The sequence below is a fragment of the Condylostylus longicornis genome, unplaced genomic scaffold (assembly GCF_029603195.1).
Source record: "Condylostylus longicornis isolate FDR11 unplaced genomic scaffold, ASM2960319v2 ptg000039l, whole genome shotgun sequence".
NCBI lineage: Eukaryota > Metazoa > Arthropoda > Insecta > Diptera > Dolichopodidae > Condylostylus > Condylostylus longicornis.
In genome coordinates this window covers 489,909-513,375 of record NW_026578008.1, presented here as the reverse complement: position 1 = coordinate 513,375, position 23,467 = coordinate 489,909, and the positions used below count along the sequence as shown (strand labels likewise).

The following is a 23,467-nucleotide window of genomic DNA, read 5'->3' as shown; positions in this document are numbered from 1 at the left end:
GATGGCAAGAATATTTTTTACATTTAATTTTAAAGCAGATGAATTTCAGTTCCCACTTCTGTTTAGTAAAATTTTCATTAAAGTAAATAGTTTCATTTACAAACTGCTCCAAACTACTTTGGAAAATTTTTTCAAAATGAAGGTATATAACAAGAACAATTGCTGTTTTCTTCATAGTAACAGCGAGTTTACTAACAATATTACAAAACAGTAAACTCAATTTACTGTCTAATATAAAGTTTAATTAAAATAATAAAAATCTCAATTTCCAACTTTTTTATATAAAAACTAAAATATTAAATTTTTGAAAATTTGTTTTTCTCACACAGTCCCATCACAAATAGCTAGCCCTTTTAAACTATATGAGACGAACAAAAAATTTAAAAACTTTTTATAAGATTATTAAAGTTCTTTATATTTCATATCCTTATTATATACTAGATATGTAATATTCTTACATGTATATACATGTATGGAATATGAATGTCCTTAAAGGTTTTAATGTATTTGATATTTTGTGTATGAATTTCCTTTTTTAAATAATAAATACATAAAAATATTGTATAGAAAACCAACCGCATAATAGACTACTAGTCTACACTCAAAAACTTTTTGAATCATTTTCATATTTTCTAACTTAAAAAGAAAAAAAAATTCTTGAAAAAGAAAATCCTTGAAACTTTATCTACCCTTTTTGTTTATTTTAAAAAAAAATCATAATATTTAAAATTTAAGTAAAAGGATATTATATGTGAGTGTGTAATTGTGAGAAATATTTCTTTAAACTGTAAAAAATTTTAAATAATTTTCACCTTGTTTAATATTATTTCATTTTGAAAATTTGATCATGATTTGAGTGGCAGTAGAGCTTAAATTCCTTAAATCGAATTGAGGCACAAAATCTAGTTTTTACATTATTGGAATTCTTCACCTGTAATTGTATAATTTCGCAAATTTTTGTTTGATTCGGAGATTGTCAAATTAAAGAACAAAATAAATATTTCGAAAAAATTAACGAAATTACATTTTGGAAAAGTATGACTTCGAAGAAAATCTAATTGAATGGGAAAAGTGTAAGCAAACAAATAAATGACGGACTTTCTAACTCATAGAAACAAATTAAATTTTTAATAATTGCAACCTGTCAACTGCACGAACAAGGTTTTAGTTATAGCGTATTTAAAACTTTTCAAAAATAACTTTAAGTTTTCCGAATTTTCAGAAGACAAGAGCCAGGACAGTAAAACAAAATGATTATAAAAAACCTATAACTGCCATCAGTAAATTTACAAAAAAATGAGTCGGCTGTACGTAGTTTTATGCAGAGGACTATAACAAGTCCTTATTAATAGAAATTGTTTGTAGAAAATTAAGGAATGTATATTTGAACTGAAAAAATAGATTCTTTATTTTACAATACAGGGTCGTCTCTTCTATAAAAAAGAAAACAAATAGAGTTATTCGTATACGAGTACATTACGCTTCTTTCAAAATTATAATTGACTAATAAAATTTATGATCACTGCGAAAAAATCACATGTAATAATAAGAAATACATAGAATTTAATTATTTATAACATGTTAAATTAGAGTCAAGGTAGTAAACTTTAAAAATATTTTCAGGGTTCTTGCCAAAAAAACAAAAATTCAATATTATAATGTAAAAGTTCTTAATAAATGAGAAACTTTTAGTGAAATCTTATACATACGTAAGCAAAATTTAAATAAAAATCAATATTAGGCAATATGATTTTTGGTGCAATATTATTTTAATGAGTCATGACTCTTGAGTAATAGCACCAATATATTATAAATTAAATTATTATAAGCATTGCACACGTTTACACTTTATACAAGGGACTTTATACAAGCATAGTTACTAATAGAAGATGTTTTGGGTTTTTCCAAATGGAAAAAGTTGCATTCTTGTTAATTTAGAAATCATGCGAACACGTAGTTTGCGTGTCATTTTATGACACGTTTTTGAAAAATTTTAATAATTTTATTTAACTTTCAATTTTCTATTCAACCAAATGGAGTATTTAAAATGTTAAATTTTTTTCGGTAAGTCAAGCTAATGATAATATTAAAATTTACCTTTTGTGTGATTTTCGAAAAAAAATTCAAAATTAAAATTTGATGATTTTGTGATGAAAATTCTTTTCAAAAATATTTTATGTAGTTTTTTTTTACTGTATAAGAAAGAGTAGAGAAATCATTCTTCAATAAATTTTGATCAAGATAAATTTGATAAAAACCAAACATATTGATCACAAAATGATTCTTAAAGGTTTTCTTTGTACAAAAAGGACTTTATAGCAAAGAAAAGAATGTTTTGAAAACGAAATTTTCAACAAGGTACATCTTCCTATTACGCGTATTACGTAACTAAGAATTTATATTACGTAATTATTATGCAAAGTAACTGAGAATGGTTAGTTTACGGTACAGAAAAGTTTCGACGGTTTTAATTTATTTCTTGCTATTGTATTCACCTTATAAGCAAGACTATAATATGATTAATTCTATGAGGTGGATCCTATCCCAAATTAAATGCTTGCTTATGATTCTATATTATCTGGGTTCCGCCTATGTTCGAAAACATTTTTTTGGTTATAATTTTAGCTCACGGTAAGGCGAGTGACGCAAATGTTTATCAGATTGAGTCGACAAACAAGAAAGCCGTTGGATCCTCTACTATAAAATTGCAAAATCTTGCAAAATAAATTCTTATTTATAGACCTCATGTTCCATTCTTGTTGTAAACGGCTGATATGTTCCTCAACTAATTTCAAGCAGGTCTCTTTTAAAGAAACTTCGAATAATTTGCGGCCAAACAAGAATTTTAATTATTACGACCATGGTATCGCAAATTATATTGTAGGCTGCCAACTACAATTCGAACTGCTTACTCTTTTTGGTTTCTTTTCATATTAAAACAAAATACTAAAAGAAATTTTATTAACCTTGTCATACAAATTATGCCTCCGAGTTTTGCTAGCTTTTGTTTATGACTTTGCTTTGAAATACAGTTGTGCCGCATTCATTTGTCCAATTTTAAATGATAATTTACCACTGTTTTCGTAGTTTAATGACTGATCTAAGCAATCGTCTAAACAAAATAATAATAATAATATTTCAGAAGAATTTAGAAATTTTTATTATGCTGTGAATTTCAACTTAATTTCAACTAAATTGAGTGGTAAAAATTGATTATAGCGAAACAAATTTAGTTTCGTTTCTTAAAAAACTTTAGAAAACTTAACAAATTTGAAAAAAATATGATAGTGAAGTTTAGTATATAGGAAAAGTTTTTCTTATTATCATCATAACTTGAAAAACTTCATAGCTATATTGCTGCATAATATTAAAAAAGTTTTCTGTTTTTAAAACTTAAAAAAACCTTAAAAAAGATAAAAGCTAAAAAAAATTTAAATTTGACAACAAATAAGAAAACAAAATAAAGTTGAGAAGAAAAAATTGACAAAATATGAGATGATAATGGAAAAAATTATAGGAAAGATGTCGCTGATGATGCTGCATAATGTCTTTCTAATGTTTAGCGCATTTTCGATAATATTAATAAATTAAGGTCAAAAGATGATTTTTGAAAAGAAGTTGATTTGAAAATAAAAAAAAAAAGTAAATGCCTTATCCTTCCATAATTGCACGAATATAATTTACGAATTTAAAATTTCATTTAAATATCTTATAAATGAAATTAAGTCATAACCGAGCAATGTTCGCCAAAGGAATAGATTTGCAAAAAATTCTCTCAAACTATAATTTGAAACTCACTTCTACGAGTACACACAAAAAAACTTCATTGACTCGAACTATTTAAAATAATGCAAATAATTTTGAAATATAGAAAATTCGAATGTTTTGTATAGATCCGGTAATAGTGATGCAACAGTCATTATATTTTATGTGACTGCCTGTCTCTGGTCGCCACAAGACAAATACTTCAGACAAGGCTTTCTCAGTACTTATTACAGGATTAATATCCAATTACTTGTGAGATATTTTCGGGTATGCGCTGGAAACCGGGGTTTTATGTGTTAAAAAATAGGGTACTACAATAAGTCGTAGATTACTGCAGTTTTCAGAACACCTGTATATCAACGGCAATACTAACCATGTTTATTCAATTTTGTTACCATATTATTTGCTTTTAATTTTAAGAAAAATTCTTAAATAATCTGTAATTAATCGAATATTCATTCTAAATAGATTAAGATTATTTTCTTTTACATATTTAAATAAATATAATTAAAAAAAAAAAAGAATTACCATTTAAATTGCAATATTCTACTTAAATAGAAAATTAAAATTGAATTAATGTGCTTTTCAAGAAATTCAACAAAAGAAAGAGGATGGAACAGAGAACGGAAAGAAGATGAATGAATTTTAAGTTACTTTTCATATACCTACGCTTTTGAATTTTATTTTTACACCTTACAATAAAAGTAAATTGCCGTAATTAAGTGGGAAATCAAAGAGAAACTTATTAAAAAAAAAAAAAAAAAAAATTCGCATTTTTTTTTTATTGTTTACATTTTTGACGTAACTTAACCTCATTTTGCGAAAAGTTTAATTTTCAATTTTCTGTTTTTTATTTTCTGCAGAATAATTTTATTTTTTTTATTGTTTCTTTTGTATTTGCTTTTTATAAAAATAACAAAAGTTAAAAGTTAGCAATTAAATTTTAAAAATAAATAAAATAAAAAAATTCCTATTCCGGAATTCAAAGTACACTGCCTGTAACATGTGCGTGTGTTGAAATGAATAAAACAACATGTGCGAGTTTTGTATGTGTGTGCGTGCACGAGTACTTAATATTATAGTATAAAATTATAACACAAAAAATATATAGTATAAAATTATAACACAAAAAATACACCACAAATAACTGTATTATTGTTAATTTGCTGAATTTTATTCTCTCTTATTTATTCATTTTAAAATTGGGAATCCCTATCATTGCAAAATGCTTATTGATATAATGTATATGTAAGTAAAACACAGCAGAGATATCCAAACATTACATATTCGAAAGCCGACACAATTCAATGTTTACCCAAAAAACATAAAAACTTTAAATTTAAAATCAATTCAAACAAAAAATGAGAGTAGGCAAATTCACCATGACTCTCAGTAGCATCACTCTCTGTAACTCTTCTATACTTGGAATAGTTAACTGCCGGAGTTTACGTAGAAATTATTACAGAGATTTTTTTAGCTTGTATCCTTATATAAGTAAATTTAAGAAATTTTAATTAATTGTGTTTTTAAATTACTGTCTCGATGATTTTTGCTAACTCGACTGGAAATTTGACACGCATAACTGAAAAATATTTGGAATTTTCGAAACTAGAAATGGTTACAATATTATTAAGTGGCAACTCTCATAAATTTTATAATATTCATTTAAAAATTTTCTTTTTGTTTTACTTTATATGTAATTAAAGTTAATATTAGTTGGTAAATAGAATAAGCAAATGGTTATTTGAATGAAAATGTGGTTTTAATACAGTGACAATGGTGGTTGTGAAACAAAATACTAAACACATAAACTTTACAAAACAACATGTGGTAATACGAAATAAAAATATACATTTTAGTAGACATGGGGAAGAAGGAACTATGGTGTATTTTAAATGGTTATTAATTAAAAATTTATTATGACGACAAATTCTATTATAATATCATTAATTTAAGTATTTTGTAAATATTTTTATGATGATGGATGACAATTAGTGTTATGATAATATTATAATAATTTATTACACGAATGTAATTAGGTGTCATAAAATTAATAACAGCATGTTAATAAAAGAACACTAATGGCAGAAAAATTAAAAATTAAGTGTGTATTTACTCATTTTAGTAAATTTTACTTTTGATTTCTGATTTCAATCCAATCCATAATCGATAAAATGTATAATCGATAAGATATAGGAGATGACTTGTCCTAAAAGAGGTTACAAACACAAGAAAATTTCTAAAAATGTTGAAGAGTTAGTATACATTTATTTGCTTTGAGCTAATGAACAATATTACTCTTTTCTTAAACTATAGAGATTGAAAAATTATTGAAGAGGTTTTTATATGGAATTACAAAGGACATAACCGCAATATTATTCTTTTGTTCAGTACATACTCAAATTTTGCGTTTTTAATGAATCTGGATTTCACTTTAATTGATTTTTATTTTTTGTGAATTATACAGAAAATAGCGTATTCATTGAGGACAAGGTGCAATAACTGCGCCCTATTTGGATAAAATGGAGCAAGAAAACATTTCCGGAAAATGCCCATACGGTTAACCTTAACAAAATCTTCAATCTAGATCATTATGAGGTCTCTTGTACTGTGTATCGGGGTGTATCTGTACTCCAGAAAAATCTAAGGAATTTTTTGGAAATTTTAAAATGCCGAATTAATTTTTATTTAATAAGATTTCGGAATTACTTAGCCTTAAATAAATTATAAGTTAATTTAAAAATTTTTGAACTTATGAACAAATAAACCAAAAATTTTCTGGAATAATTTTTACTATACGCCTACATTTTTAACAACAACGTAAAAAATTTTATTTAAAAGTAAAAACTTTTTTCAAATTTAAAATAGACCCAAAGGGTCAATTATATAAGTAAACTGAATTATTTTCTATCAAAAAAGATTTTTCTATAAATGAATTAATTTTTAATTACAACTTCCTTTTTTGTCTGTTTTGAAAAAAAAAAAAAACGAAATACGAATAAAAAATTAATTAAAAAAGTATTAACAAAGTGCGAAAATGTGTGTAAAAAAAACATGAAAAAATCATAAAAAATGAAAATAGTTTAGGTTCAAAACCCAAACTTAGAATAAAAACCAAAAATAAATAAAAGACAAAATTCCGGTTAACCTAGCAGAAAATTGAAAAAAGGCCGTCCCGTCCGGTTTTTATTACAAATTTAAATTTAATTAAAAATATTAAGTTTTGGATTGATAAAAAGGACGAATAGAAAAAAAAAATTTTTTTAATGAATTTGGAATTCTTGGAAAAAAAATTTTGTAAAAATTTTTTAATTTAAGAAAAATATTTTTAATATTCAAATTTTTTCCTGGTGGCAATCAGATTTTAATGTTAAATTACAGTTGAATCTCAGATTATTTCAGTTAAACCAGAGTTTACGTTTCAAAATGCATACTGCCATTGCCATGAAACAGAAAAGATTTTAGTGCCTAATATTGTCATGATGGCCATAAACTTAAAGGAATTTAATTGCGTTTGGTAACAACATTATTTTGGTGTTGCAACATACTCGGCCATTCTAGCTCTGGATATGTCAATTGAAGATGTCAATTCAACAACGTTTAGAAAACACCACAATCTAATTCTAAATTAATTTTAAATTTAAATTTCATAAATTTTTAGTTTTTCTGCAAAATAATGAAAATTAGAAGAAATTTTATGTGTGAAGAGCACCTTTAAGAATAAATTTTATTAGAGAAAATTTCCCACATTATTTTTTTTTTATTCTTTAAAAACTATGACTTTGAAATTATGAATATTTTATGTGTAGGTCTTCCATTCTTATTTTTTTTTGTACCTTTTAAATCTTTTCATAATATTTTTTCATTTTTCTATACACTTTACTAAAAAAAAATTATTTTCCCTTTTATATTGAAAAATTAACATTTTTATTATTAAAATATCATTTTTCTTCTTTTTGCTCCTATTCACACATTTCCTTTTAAATATCCTTTTAAATAGGATTCAGATTTTAATGATGTTATACTCATTAAAAGTATAATAAGATTGCATTTTCGTTTATAACATTGTAAACCAAAAATATAAAAAATCACTGTGAAGTATCGTACGCTTTATCTCGTACTCTGTATTGACATTCTTCGGTCTTTTCATTTAATCGAAATAATTTATTGAATTCAGCATTTTTAGCTTAATCTCAATAACTCAATGATATGAAATGAATATAAAAAATTTTGGTGAAATATTTAAATATCAAATTCCTTAAATTTTGTACGGAATGAAAACTGTTATATATTATATTATTTTATATATCAAAAAGAATTTTCGAATTTGCAGCTCAAATTGAGCACTTATTAGTATAGTAGCTAGAAACTTGATTAAATTCTAAAATATTCTAGTGAGAGCCAAACAACATAAGTTCTTTAAAATTTTGTAATATAATTAGCACCACCTGAACAATATATTTGTATGTATAACTGTAACACCTCTTATATTTGAAATATTGAGCACAGGCTTTAAAATTTTAAAAACCTATAGTAAATTAAAGAAATATTCTGAAATTATGCAAGAAAATTCTATTTGCTTTTGAATGAAAGATAAGAAATTAAGGAGAATTGTTTTAACAAAAGTTTGTAAAAAAAGTATAGCGAATAATGACCAATATTTCTTCACTTAATGTCAAAAAACTCTTCTTCAAGTCGAATATTTTTGTTATCGATCACATTGTATACGGTAAGGGTGGCATTGTTTTTGTAATAAATTTGACATATCAAATTTGCAGTAAATTGCTAAATAAAAGTCACTGAATTTTTGGTCAAATTGATGAAATGGAACCCTTGCAACTTTCTTTTTTTCATAAAATTGAGTTTGTAATTGATAAATGAATTGAAATTATTTAGAAAAATTTCTTTGAAATTTGAAAATAAGCGTAAACAAAAGGGTTTTTGTATTTACAAATCTTCTGTAATGTATGTGATCAGTTCAGAAAATATGTGATCAGTTATGTGCTGGTCATATCCTATAAATTTCCTTTTTTTAATATTTTTAAATTTTTAATATAATTTAAATAACAAAATTTTTCTTTTTAACTAAATCTGATCGGAACTGGCCTACACTTAAACAACTCGTGTTTATATTTAAAATAAAATATTATTAAAAATTAAATGAAAACAAGCAGAAAAATATTCAATTAGCGTGTTAATCAAAGACTATAAGAGCTTCTGATTTATTTATGAGTTTCACTTATAAATTATTAAAATTTAATTATTTATATTCAAGCAAGTAAGGAGGATCCTGTTTAAGTTTAACAATTAAAACTTTGAATATACAGAGATTTCTTTTAAAGTTTTTTTTTTTTTAAATAATTTTCCCAATGGAATCAAAGTAAAATATAAAACGTTTCACAAACAGAAAAAGTAATAAAAACTAAAGTAAACAAAAGGATATAATATTATTATAATATCCTTGAATTTTATTGTATAAGTGTATATGTAAAATGTGAAACAAACTTGTATATTTAGAGTTGTATTTTGAGTGAAATTAAATATGCTATTGTTATACATATTAAGAATGTATAAATAATTATTGTATGTATACAGGGTGTGATGAATTTCCAGTAAGAAAATATATGGGTAAGGGAGTGCAGATACACTCGTTTTAGAGCTACAACCTGTTGCAAAACAAAAGTACAGGATTTTTTCTGCATATAAATAAATTCTTATAACTTCGAAAGCTCGTCACATAGAGTAACCATCGGGAGCTTGTATTCGAGGCTTTTTTTAGAGGAAGAGACTTTCAGTCTTATAATTAATTTGATTTGAACCATAGTTTCGAGATAAGGCTCGTCAAATCAGAATTTTTGATTTATTTTCGAAATTTTTTTTTTAAAAAAATCGAAAAGCGCTACGATGAGAGCTAAAAGTTAATTTATATAACATTTTCCTTTATCTCTCACAGTTTTGCCAGTAAAACGTGTTGAATGTGTTAAGAAAATATGTCCAAAATGCATATCGAAATTATTTGCTACTTTATGTGAAACACCCTGTATATTAATGTTAATTTTCTTCAAATGGAAATTTTCCATTTTACTAAATAAATGATTATAAAAATTAAAGGAAATTGAAAATTTCAAGGTCAAATTTAGGTATAGTTTATGTTGGGTGTTTTACTTATTATAAAGGAGTTCGGATAAAAAGGATTTTTAGGTATAATAATTTTTTATTTTTTAGGTATAATAATTTTTTTTAATAGTTAATTATGTACCCATAATTTTCGGGGGTTTTGATAATTTTATAAAAGCAAACTGTTATACGTTTATGAAAAGAATGAAATATTCATAATTTATTTTAATATTTTATACATTTTAAAATATTTTGTGTAATTTTTTTTAATTATACACTTTTAGAAATGGAAAGTTAAATTGAAGTTGATTGCGAAAATTTTTTATACTTTTATTTTTAATGTTAAAGTTCATTAAGAATTCAATTAGTTTAGTAATTATAGTGGATTTATATCAATATAATATATTCTGATTAATAAAAATTATTCTGGAATTAAAATAATTATTATGCTCAAATTTTATTTTAATCTCAAATTTCGAGATTTATTCGATGAGAATTTAGTAAAATAATTTATTAAATTTGTATACGCTATAAGTAGTAGAGTGTATTTGTATATCGAACTTTAGATGTTCGATATTCAAATACAGTCTACTCTACTCTAAAAATACTCTAAAAATTTATTTAGTTAATGGATCGGCAAGTAAAAATAAATGAAACGCTAAGTTAAACGAGTACGCCAAGTAAAATCGTATTTATATTATATGAAAAAATTCTATTGCCCGTGTATACGTTACGAATAGCGTCGTTACGAATAGCGTTAACCTCGAATAGTCAAACGTACGAAATGTTACAAGTTTTTTCACCATAAATTAGTGACATCAAATATTCACTAAGAAAATAATCGAAAAACACCAAATAAAATGAATTTATAATTGAATGAATCAATCAATTTTGAGTCTTTTAAGGATCTCTTTCTTAAGGATATGTAGCAATTTGTCTCATTACAGATTTGTTAAAGAAAAAATCAGTCCTATCGTTATAAAAAACACAGATTAACGATTAAACAAAGTTTTAAGTTGCCCGAATCCACTATAGTGATTTTACAAAGTAATGTTGGTCGCTTTGGCACGGTAGCATAATTGTGAGTTAAAAGATAATTTGCTAGATTACACTATAATGATGAATTTTAAATAAGGCTAACTTAGTATTTGAAAAATCAGTTGATAAATAGCCTTTCATACTTATAATAAATCTGTTGGAATTTAAATTTATTTTAGACTTTTGAAATTAAAAATTTACTTAAATAATTTCTCTGTACTTTGGTATGAAAATCTTTTAATATTTTAATCATAATATAATCATATTTTAAATAAACCTTTAATCATGTTATTACAAAATTAATTAATTTTTTGTTTTATGAGACAATTTCAATCCCTACTAATATATTCCATTTCAATTATAATTACAAAATTTAATAAATTTAATTGTTCATTTTTCATTTGAATTAAGGTTTACCAATATGCAATTTTTCTAATTTTTGTCTGCCTTTCTAGATAAAATTATTTATTATACCATATTCAATATTCCATTTTAATCATATATAAAGAAGTAACAAAGAAATCATTACAGAGCATTATGATTCTTCATTCTTAGAAATCTTAGAAGTTTCATACATACAAAAAAAAATTAATTTTGTTTATTTTTCAATCAGTTTTTGACCTAGATAAATCACTAAAATATCAATTATTTTTTACTTTATTTTATATATAAATTATAAAAAAGTATGATGGTATTAAATAACTAGACAAATACATATATTATATAGGGTGGGTCATTCAACGCAAATCAGAACAATACAATTTAAAAAGAATTTGTTTGATTAGATCCCATGACGATATTTTTAATTAAAAATTACTACTTAACATCATAAAATATAACATTTTGGACAGTACTTTCTCTTTTGTACGAAGATCGCACTTTTTTCTGTAAGTGATATCTCCGGATACCTTGGACTCCTAAAACTAGCAAAATTTTTATTGCTTATCTTCTGCTTTTTTTCTGAAACTGTAAATTTTTTCAAATTTCAGAAAAATTAAAAAACTGGAAATAAATGTCAAAAATTTAATTATTTATCTTGGAACTCGTCTAAATTTACAGTCGAATTCGACAAATAAAAACAATTTTTGTATCTACTCATCCTAAATGTATGCAATTATTATTTATTACACAACAAAATTATTATGAGTATTTTCACTCTTGTTCGAATTGAAATGTGCTGCTTGGAAACATTACCATTTGGGTTTGATATAAACGAGATACTCTGTATAATCCTTAACATATTTCAATATGATTGTAATTCTATCAGAGGCAAAATTGATTAAAACAGATACATTGAATATTTGCATTAGCATTGGAAATTCTTGAAAAACAAAAAAAAAACGTAAATGAATTGAAATAAAAGTAGAACTTTTTCAATACAAAGAATGGAGAGGACGATATAAATGATTAATCGATTAAACATTAAGAAAATATTTTTTTTTTTTTTGTTATTTTTATCGATATTAGAAACGATTCATTTAATACAACATAAGTAGAAAGTTAGAACGTGTCATTTTACTGCAACTATTTAAGACTTGTGTCTTGTCATATAAAAATAATTAATTTATTCTATATAAACGATTCAATGATGATAAAGAACAGAAAAGTATTTAAGAACACTCGGTTTTCTATTTAAAAAAAAAGTTTCTCTCAAGTGCCATTAGTTTCAATTTCACATAAAAGAGTTTAATATTCATTTATAAAGATTAAAATAGTTTTTTATTTTTAGATTTGTTCAAGATTTACATTAAATATGAATTTGGAAGAAAATGATGACCAAGCATAAAACAGAGAAAAGAGGAAAGGAAAATCTAGCAAATTCTTAATTATAAAATATCTAGAAATAGAAGAAATAGAGAGAAGAGCAAAATAATAGAAACGAAAGTTAAAGAAGACCCAGATTTCGATTTTGTAATTTAAAAGACAAAAAAAAGAGCCATAAATTTCAGGTGAACAATGAAGAACACAAAGAAAACAAACAAAAAAAAACTGATATTAATGGATTTTTGAAAAATTTCAAGGATTTTTTTATATATACAACCTGACACATTCTATAAATTAACCTGAAAACCTAATTGCAACAAAATTTCATCTTCTGGCCAAAAATATATAATAACAATTTTACATAGACGATGTTCGAGCACATGTTAGACTTAAAGAGCAGAATCTTTTGTTAAAAAATCTTTGCTTATAGCTTACAATTAACCTCTAATCGAAATCTGTTAGTTGTCTTCGAATGGTAATTCATTGAAATTAAGGATTATAGATTTGAAACCATGTGATTTAGTAACTATTTTTGTTATATAATTTATTAGTTTTTGTAAAGAAAAATTCCACGAAATTTTTTCAAAATTTTAGAGGGACGTAAGCATAAGGCAACGTGCTTTCCTGGAGCATCATAAATCAAGAAATCTATATATGGCGGAAAAACGTAATTTAAAATTTTTGAAATTTTCTTTTTTATCTTTGGAAAAATAGTAACAACCGGCAACAATGTGTCGATTATTGCAAATAAGCTGTAATAGAAATGAAAAATATGCAAAAATTTATTGAAATTATGAAATCAGGACATCACTAACAAATATCCTTTAGACAAAGTTTCTGTTGACAAAATGGTATTGCAAAATTTTAATTGGCTTAAAGATAACAATTGAATAATCGCTGAAAACAACGCATTCACATTGATCTTTATTTCCACTGAGGGGGAAATAATTTTTTAAAAGATTTCTAAAATCTTCAATTTCTAGCCCAGTTTTTTAAATTTGTTTCAACAGTGAAATCATGTTAATTGGAAAATATTAAAAAAAAAGAACAATAAAATTAAATTTTCACTTATTTTCTATATGATTTTTCTTAAAATTTTCCTTCTTATACTAATCTAGTTTATTGTATCTTGTGTATAACTTATAAAGAATATAACAATATAATAAACTTAACACACTTTAGTTGCAGAATAGTAATAGATAACAGGCAATCGTCCTAAAAAAAGAATGTAGAAAATTTCAAAAATAAATTGTTGAAAAAGTTTTCACCAATTGTTTCACATGATTGTTAATCTCCTTATGCAACTACGGTTGTACAGAAAAATGTAGCAAGCCAAAACAATGTGTTTCGAGTTTGTCGGTTTACATATATTGTACAGAACACAAATTCAATACACTTTAAGCAGATATCAAATTTGATTTAGTCAGTTTTTGCGTTAAACCACATAACACAAGAAAACTAACCGAACTGTGGCATATTTACTAAGCGATAGAATTTTCTATACTCGAAATTGTGAAATATGCGTTGGAAATTTAGAATAACAACTTAGCTCATGAATTTGAGAATTACGTTCTAATTTTTCAAATTTCTATTCGTATTTCCAAATTAATGTCGAATTGAAAATTTTAAAAGAGAGAGAAAACTTTCAAAAAGATCTTTATTATAGGTTGTGACCCAATAATATTTGATGTTTTGCCTTCTATTTTCATTATCAGATAAAATTGACCATGAAATGAGGAAATATCGAGTTTTGGTAACCGACTGCTGACATCTATTAAAAATTTTTGCAATTAAAGTTTGAAATATGTGCAAATAGATTTTACTTCTAATATTTTTTAGAAATAAATTTTTATTCTCGTACATATTTCACAATTCACTTCAATTCCTGAATAAATTAGACTTTGATTTATTGAAATTTATTATAAAGAAACCATATTTCCATAATTTTACAACGGTATTATTGTTTGCAATATGTTTCTAAGCATTAAAAATAAATATTGACCTCAATTCAGACTTATTAGTATTCATTATTGTTCCTCTTTACATAATTTGAAAATATTTTATGCAAATATTGCAAATCAAATTATTTAATATAATTATATACGATATACTATTATACATAATTCAATATTTTTTTTCTAAGCTGGCGACAATATCAAAATATTGACCAACCCTAACACCATAAATATTACCATATACTGTAAAATTTTTCTATTATAAAATATTCGATTACATAATATAGAAAATTTATGTTAAATAGAGATAGAGAAAATTCATTGTAAAATAAAAATAAGAGATTATTTTGTTGGAAAACTACAAAATACTTAGTCCTTTTCTGTGAACGTTCAATTAAGTGTAAAGCATAATTTTACATCAATGTAAAGTAAAATGTAATATGAATATAAAAAATATAATTTAAAATATTGATTAATTGAAAATTTTGTTAATGGAAGCCGCATATATGCAAAAACGAGGATAGAAGCAGTGTTTTTTGAAGCTTATCAAGTCTGAAGGAAAGTATATAGGGTAAACTGACATGTATTTGGCACATAGACAGTACTTGATTTTATACGTAATGTTGGTAATCAAGAAGGTAGTAACGATTTAATAAGAAAAAGAAATAGAATTGTATAGAAAAATTATTAGAGACTAAAAAACTATTTTATACACACAAAGAACTTAAGCCGAAACAACTCTCTTTTAGAGCGCTAATTTATAATTTAAGCAAAAAGTTGTACCATTTATTTGAGTCAGTTATATTCAGGTTGTTAATTTAAAATTCATTTCAGAAAATGATACTAGTTTTTCTAATAGAATTCCGTGAGCATTGTCTGACACCTAAACATAATTCAGAGACACTGAAAATTATTTTATATTTTAGTTTATGACGAACGATTTAGAATTTTGAGTACGGCGTCCTTTCTTAGGTTTTGTATTGTCATACTTTGAATTTATTAAGATATTTTTTAAGAATATTAGTTTACATTCGCAATTTTTTAACCATACTTCAATAATACTTTCCGCCAATATTTTCTGAAGGGACGCAAATTTATTCTTAACTTCTACTGTGAAGAAAAAAACAAAAAAAAAATGTGATGTTAAAGCGACCATAAACACTTTAAAGTGAAATTAAAAATATTATTTTCGAAAATATTTTCATAAGAGTGGGTAAGAATTTGCGGACAAATTAAAAATACTACGGCACTAAGATATATATAATCCTTTATATTGAAGAGGGTTTTTTTATTAATAAAAAAATTATTAAGGGCAGCTTTTCTAAAAAACAACTATAACCAAAGTGGTAGATAAAAAATGTTATAAACTGTTGTTTAAATAAAATAAAATGAATACGGTCGCCATATAACCAATTCTATAGTATATTTTCTTGGTAATATCAACAAGGTCAAATATATCTACCCTAACTAATTCAGCGGGAGAGTTACTTAATGTAAAAAATTTGGTATATAGAATTAATTTATAATTTTCCTGACATTTTCATATAACTGAATGAGGCAAGCATATTGCGCTGGCCAACATTGCGCATTAGAGTATCCGTTTAATGATTTTTGTCCAAAATATTCGACTTATTTAAAAGTTTGATGTGATAACGATACTACATTTGTTGTATGCGGTAACAAACTTATACACTATTAAATAGCTGTCTTTCAAAAGAATTATAATTGTATGAAATTAAACTTTTGTGCTATATACAGTACATTAAGTTATTTGATATACCTTAGAAGTAGACTAATTTATTGATTTTTTAAAGAGTTGAGAATTAAGATTATTAAAATACATATACAATTTTCGGTAGAAAGAATTCAAATAAGTGTTAAGTACTCTGTAAATTCTAAGAAATAATAAAAAGAAAAAAATTTCATATGTAAAATTATGCGGTGTCTAATCTGGTATTAAAATTTAAGGGAGGAATTTTTTTTCCTTTTTAAACTGAATTTTTGGCACGAGAACAAAGATTTAAAGATTTCCGAAATACTGAAAGTCTTATCGGTATTTTGCTTTTATTATTTTATAAAACAGAAATTAAAAAGAAAAGGGGGTCGGACCGACTTACATGTATTTATTTATTTCAAATGTAAAACAATAACTATGCTGTCAATAGAAAAGGTACGAAAGAATTAACAAAAGAATTTGGTGAACTTGGTAAAGGTGTTGTGTTGCTATTTAAATCTACATTAAATCAACTAAAAATCAATTTTTATTGAAATCAATGTTATTAAATAAAATGAGTTAAAAACTATAACACGGCGAGTAGGAATTTCAAATTGAAGTAAAAATTTCAACACACTTCTGTTTTTTGGCATATTTTTGCGTCTAATCTAACATATTTCAATATTATAAATACGGGAAGAATCTTTCTTAAATGCTTAATTTTTTGTTTACCATAATTTAAAATAACTTCAAAAATTTCAAATTTTTGAAAATTGAATGATACTTTGCCAAATATGTGAAAATTATTTTGACCTAAATTTTAATTTTTGAAATATGAAAAATTGATCTGTAAGTCTATCAAACTTTTCATTAAAATTTAAATGTAAAATTTTTTTTATAAAAAAATCTTTGAGGGTTCTAAAAATAAATTTTGTTATAAAATTTGTGCAAATACTTATAGAAGAGGCAAAAATAATTATTGCTTTCATATTAGTACAATAACATAATCAAATAATATAACCAAAATTTTCCTTTGACTCAGTTACAAAGTTCGTATACAACAGAGCTGAATTGAATTTTAATTCTCGTTATCAACAAACCCTAAAAAATATTAAAATAGTGTGGTATGTACATATATAATAGTTAAAATCCCAAATTTAAGACCGTTATGACTTTAACTCACTTTTTTTTCCTACAACACCCTTGGACACAACACTGATTCTGTTTTAAGTCTAACTGTTATTAAAACACCTGAGTTTTACTCCGACTATTCCTAACAGAGATATTCACCTCATCTAATTAAAAAACAAAATTCGACTGAAGAGATCCATTTATACAACTCAGAATATCAAAATTTCTCAAAAATGCCCAGATTATTCTATGAATTTTAAATGGAACGGATATTATAGAATACAAATTCTATAATATAGAATACTTGAGCTATGTGGTAAAATGATTTTCATGTAAAATAATTTTCTAAATTCTTTAATTGTCATTATTCATGACACATGATTTATGCATTAAATATAATTAAATTCATCTTAAAGTTCATTTATCTTTTCAAATAAAAGTAATTTTAAATGCACGTCAAAAAGTACATGTTTTTCAGATGAAATTATTTAGCTGCTGAACTTTTGTTTTTAAAATATATAACAATATACAAGATATTGAAATGATAAAATCTACTGAGAGAATAATTATTATACAGTTAATGAGGTATTGACGCTAAATTATTTGGAACCAGCACAATAATATCAGATTATAATTTTAATTATACACACGATTAAATATTTTCTACTGAAAATTATGGCTAAGTATATTTGTAAGTGTATTATATAGTATGTCAATAATGATTATAGATTTAATAAATTAGCAACACCATATAGTAATTAAAATAATTAACGCTGATACATTTCAATTAATTTAATAATTTTCTAGTATGTTTTATTTATTATTCAAATTAATAATCCATGAAATCCGATAATAAAAAGTGTATTTTCAGAAAAAATTAATTTAATTGGCTAGGGTTTTTGTTTCTAATAGAAATGTGTACCGTAAAACCTAAAATTACCGTAATCTTTTAGAGAAATAATTTCAATTCATTTTTGAATTTCAAAAATTTAGAGAGAAGTACGAGACAGGGGGAAGTCTGTTTTGATTTCTGAGTAAAATTAAATGTGTCATATTGATTCGTCATCTCATAAAAACCGACTTTGCAAATCCGACTCTGCTTAAAAGAATTATTACTCCATGGAAGTAAGAAAACTAGCAAAAATAATAAGTTAGTAGGAAACGAATGTTTATTGTGAATCTCAACTTGGAAACGAACGATTGAGGTGAATCGGATGTCATTATAAAAAAAGAGCAAGTAATGTTAATTCGGTCAGATTTCTAATTTAAGAGAAATTTATACCATTTAGAATAATACTACAGAGTGACAGAGTATTAAAGGTTTTGCAGGTATAGGGGTAATTTCGAAAGGTTAAAGATAATCAAACTAAAAAAATTGTCTGCAAATATCCATAGCAATTTTAAAAGATAGAACAATGTGGTGTTCTTTGTTGTGTTTTTTTTTTCAATTATAATATACCTACATAACGGTAATATACCTAAATAACGAAAATTTTTCTATAAATATTAAATATCTTAAAAAATTTCTCTAATTTTTATTTTTTCGATTTTCTACATTGTCCTATAGAATTGGGTATTGACATACTCCCACGTACTTGCATTTTCTTTATAACAGTGGTCTCCTTTTTAAATTAATTTGTGTAAAATATAAGTAAAGTATAAATTGCAAAATAGCCAAATCAATTTTTGAGTTATCCAGAAAAAAAATCACAATATGACGTAGTTCTGATGTTAGCAAAATTTATTCTACAAAAAACTATTTTATTTATTCTAAATATTTAAGTATCTTAAATTGTTATTAAGCAATTAAATCATTGTTAAAAGAAATAATAATTAATTTTGGATAATTATAATGATTTTAATATTAAAATTTATTTGCAATTAATTAATTATTAAAATTTTCATATGAAAACAAAAATATTAAAGAACAAAAAAGAAACTCTACAAGAAAATTCTTTAAAATTCCACTTTGTCATTAATTTAAATTCAAACTTTCTTCTTCTACTTTTTAATAAATAATTAATTAATTTTTAAATTAGAATTAATTATTCAATATTTAAAATATTGTGTATATTTGTGTATGTGTATGTGTGTATAAATTTCTTAATTTATACTCGTATTTATTTATTTTTGTGAACTTGAAGAACACGTTCTTAAATTTAACCAAAAAAATTTTATTGTGAAGAAGAAAACAAAATTATGCTTTTATTGCGTATATTTGGTAAATATTTTAAATTTTAAAATATAAGCAAATTTTATTTATTTATTTTATTTAAATATATCAGAGAATCTCCTTTAAAATCAACAGCACTTGAATAAATAATTAATTTATACATTTAAATTTATAATCAATAACATGAAATTTGAATTCGGAATAAAGAAAACGCAAAATTTTAAAGTGAGCGTAGACTTTTTTTTTGTATTTCTTTGACAAATTACAGCTATAGCTATAATTAGAAAAAAATTGTAGCTGATTTTAATCAATATGTTATAATATAATGGAACAATTTTACTCTATAACATGGGGTAATTTCTGTGATGTGTTTTGGACCATTATCTTTTCAACGTCCTAAAATAAATTGCATGTTCATTTTTAGTAAAATGTTTTTTGGCTCCTATATATTTCAATTTGTAAAATTGTTGAAAAATAGATCAATGGCATTCTAAATTGCTTATACATTTACTTTTTAATTAAGTTATTCTGTGAGTGGTACTTTTAATAAATGATATTGTTGGTATATAAATAAAAATAGATTTTTAGTTCAGATCTATTTGTATAAATATATAGAAATTTTAAAGTTTTGTATAGCAATGTTTGTATAGCAAATATAGAAAAATTGAAAAATAAATATACAGAAAATTACTCATTTTTTAGATAAAAAAAGAGCAAAATGCTCTCTTATATGTTGCACAGTCACTATTGCAAGTTGGACAAGCATTAAACACTTTTTAACTAAACTGTTATATTAAGAATTTTCGTTCTGTCAAATAATGTTGTCAAATTTTCATTATATTCTATGACGGCTGTTCAACTTTCACGTGTCATATGTGAAAGAATCAACACTGATTCTAACAGTATTTAAAATGTAAAAAATATCTACAACATAAAATTGCATACTTTTAGGCTTCGCATACAACTATATGAAATAGCTAACTATTGAATACAAATCCATTTTCTAACCGAATTTTTTTTTAATAAATGAAGATTACTCTAATATGCCATTTAGTTTATGCAAATCACAATTTGGTGTTCTTTATTCATATGACATGGCAATGATAGAAAGATTTAATGATTACTTTGCAATTTTTTTACAAATAATTTAAATAAAAAAAACATTCTAAGTATAAAATAAACAATTCAAAATAAATAAAGAATTTTTTTTTAAACAAAAAAAAATTATTGTATTTTTATATTTGAAAGTATAGACAAAAAAAAAATTAAAACTCGTCTTTTCCAAATCATTACCGGATTTCATTTTTAAACTTGAACTTTTTGTTTTGTTTTTGTTTGTTGAAACTCTTTTTAGTATATACTAGAGAATTCTTTTCATAATATTTTTCTTTCTTAACATAATAACCATTATTATTACTTAAGGGGTGTAGTCGTGTATGTTGGTAATGCTAGCACTAATAGTTAGTAGACTTTATGCTAATTAGGCAATTTAAATCTGTTTTTGTTTTTCGAATTTTATTTTGTTATGCTTGAAATTTGCCAACAAAAAAATTTCATTTATATTATAGAAGATATAAAGAGTTTTTTGAGGATTTCTTTTTTGTTTGTCAAACAAGTAAAAATTTTTATAAAAATAACAATATGATACTAAATAATATGACCTGACATACTGTTTGACCTACAGAGGTTTAAGTATATTTTGCAAAATTAACAATTTTAAATGAATGTGCAAACCATATTTCATATTATGATTTCAGTTTGTCTATACGTACTTGTTTGTTTTAGTTTTTTTAATTTAGCAAACATTTTCAGAATAAACTTGATCTCTTTGTCTTATGTACATATATATATATATATATATATATATATATATATATATATATATATATGTATATAATTAAATAAAAGTAGTTTAACAACAATTTATATCCTTGAATTTTTGAAGTGATCAATAGTGCAAATTAGTATTGGCTTTCAAATTTATTTAAAGAACCTGAATAAAATCTTGTGTGATTTTGTTAATTAATTTGTGCTATGGTTGTAATTTGCAATTTCGAGCAAAAATTATTATTCCTCACTCATAATTGATATTCTAATTTTTTTTAATTTTAATTAAAATAATCAATACTCATTTAATTTTCAACTCTTTAAGAATTTATTCTCTCAAATATTAAATGAGAATTGATCTTTGCTCAATAGTTGTTCGTATGAACAAAGCAATAATTCAATCTCAAATTTCGAATACAGTAATCCCTCGTTATAGTTAATTCCGCTTTAAGTCGTTTTTGACGCCGAAAATTTACAAATTTACGCAAAATGTTACAAAAAGAGATTCATTCCAAATTTTCGTTTAAGAAACATTAAATCTTTAATTTTTTGGGTTATTTATAAAATATAAAATTTATATTAGTTATAGAAAATTTTAGAGATGATTTACAGTATTAAAAATATTTATTCTCCGAAAATTCAATTGTTATGACATTCTAACATATTAAACTGATATTAGAAATTTCGAAAGAGAGCCGGTAATAAAATTGATAAAAGACTATACAATATAAAAGATAACAAAATTTTTAATATATCAATAAAATTTAGAATTTAGCAAACAACTTTTACTTACCAGTTATAATTGAGGTGCATACGAATTATTCCCATTTTAAAGAAAAGTGAGGGAATCTGTAAGAGAAAAAATAAAATTCTTACGTTATTTAAAGTAAAATTAATAAAATTAATAAAAAATGTAATAAAAAATTTAAAAACTAAGTAAGTCAAAATATAAAAAATAGTAGTTTATAAGGCGAAAATCAAATACCACCAGCTTTAATTTCACAAAATTTTCAAAAAGAGAGAGAACAATATTCAAATTTCAAAATTCGAAATTGTTAAAAATTTTAATAAATAAGTGGAATATTATAAACGTATACCGTCAATCATAATGAAAATTTCATAAGATTGTGATTATTTTTTAGGTCTTGATCTGTTCATTTTACTAGCTTTCTTCTTTTAATATTGTTATGTAAAAGCAAAATTATAGCTAATCTCAGTTCAAAAAAAACATTTCATTTAGAAAATCTTGAAACGTTGATAACTCTCATATATATAATCGGCAACGGAAATTAACGTCATCAAATTATCTTGAAAAAATTCTAATTATGTATTTTGAGATTAAGTTCTTATCTATAAAAAACTTGTTAACTGTAAAAGGAAAATTAAGCTAATGTACTAGTATGAATGACTATTGACTTTAATTTTATGTTTCGAAATCGAATTTTTTTCTATTTCCTTAATTTAACCCTTAAGGTTGTTTGGTAACTAATAAAAATTGCAAGTAATTAAAATTGCATTGATATGAATAAATAAAGTTGATAGTAAATTAAGAAGTTAATGGCCCACCAATTCAGACACGTTGTTTTTCTTGCTACCATAGTATTTAAATTATGTATATAGTTGAATATTTTTGAAATAATTGTAATTGCGCACACAAGAATTGTAATTTTAAAATAATCTTAGTAAAAATTTAAAAAAAACGAGAAAAAAAATAGAGTTGACCTTGTCAACTCTGTGATACCCGTACGAATTTGTTATTCTATGTGCGAATAACTAATGTGCCTTAACTAACTATGAGGCAGACTATGACTTTAAGTTGCCGTATTACCATATTAATTTTTGCAAAATTTCAGTACTATGTGTTTTTCAAAATACTGTGTGTGCCAAACTACCATTGAAGTTGTATGGCAACTGCCAAAAAAAGCCAAGAAATTTTAGCGAATTTTATCAAGCATTCCTCCTAATATATTCGCTTGTGTGAAA

At 24.2% G+C, this 23,467-nt stretch overlaps 2 protein-coding genes across 2 annotated transcripts in view; both read right to left on the bottom strand.

Annotated features, from left to right (window-relative positions):
• Positions 1-23,467, bottom strand: part of LOC129609416 (solute carrier organic anion transporter family member 74D) — a 165,847-nt gene that overhangs the window by 82,309 nt on the left and 60,071 nt on the right. The window contains exon 2 of the mRNA XM_055521318.1: positions 22,278-22,333. The gene's annotated coding sequence lies outside the window, so the exon portion shown is untranslated. The remainder of the gene's footprint in view (positions 1-22,277; positions 22,334-23,467) is intronic.
• The window catches only part of LOC129609446 (venom protease-like), a 75,705-nt gene that overhangs the window by 49,776 nt on the left and 2,462 nt on the right, over positions 1-23,467 (bottom strand). The gene's annotated exons all lie outside the window — the stretch shown is intronic.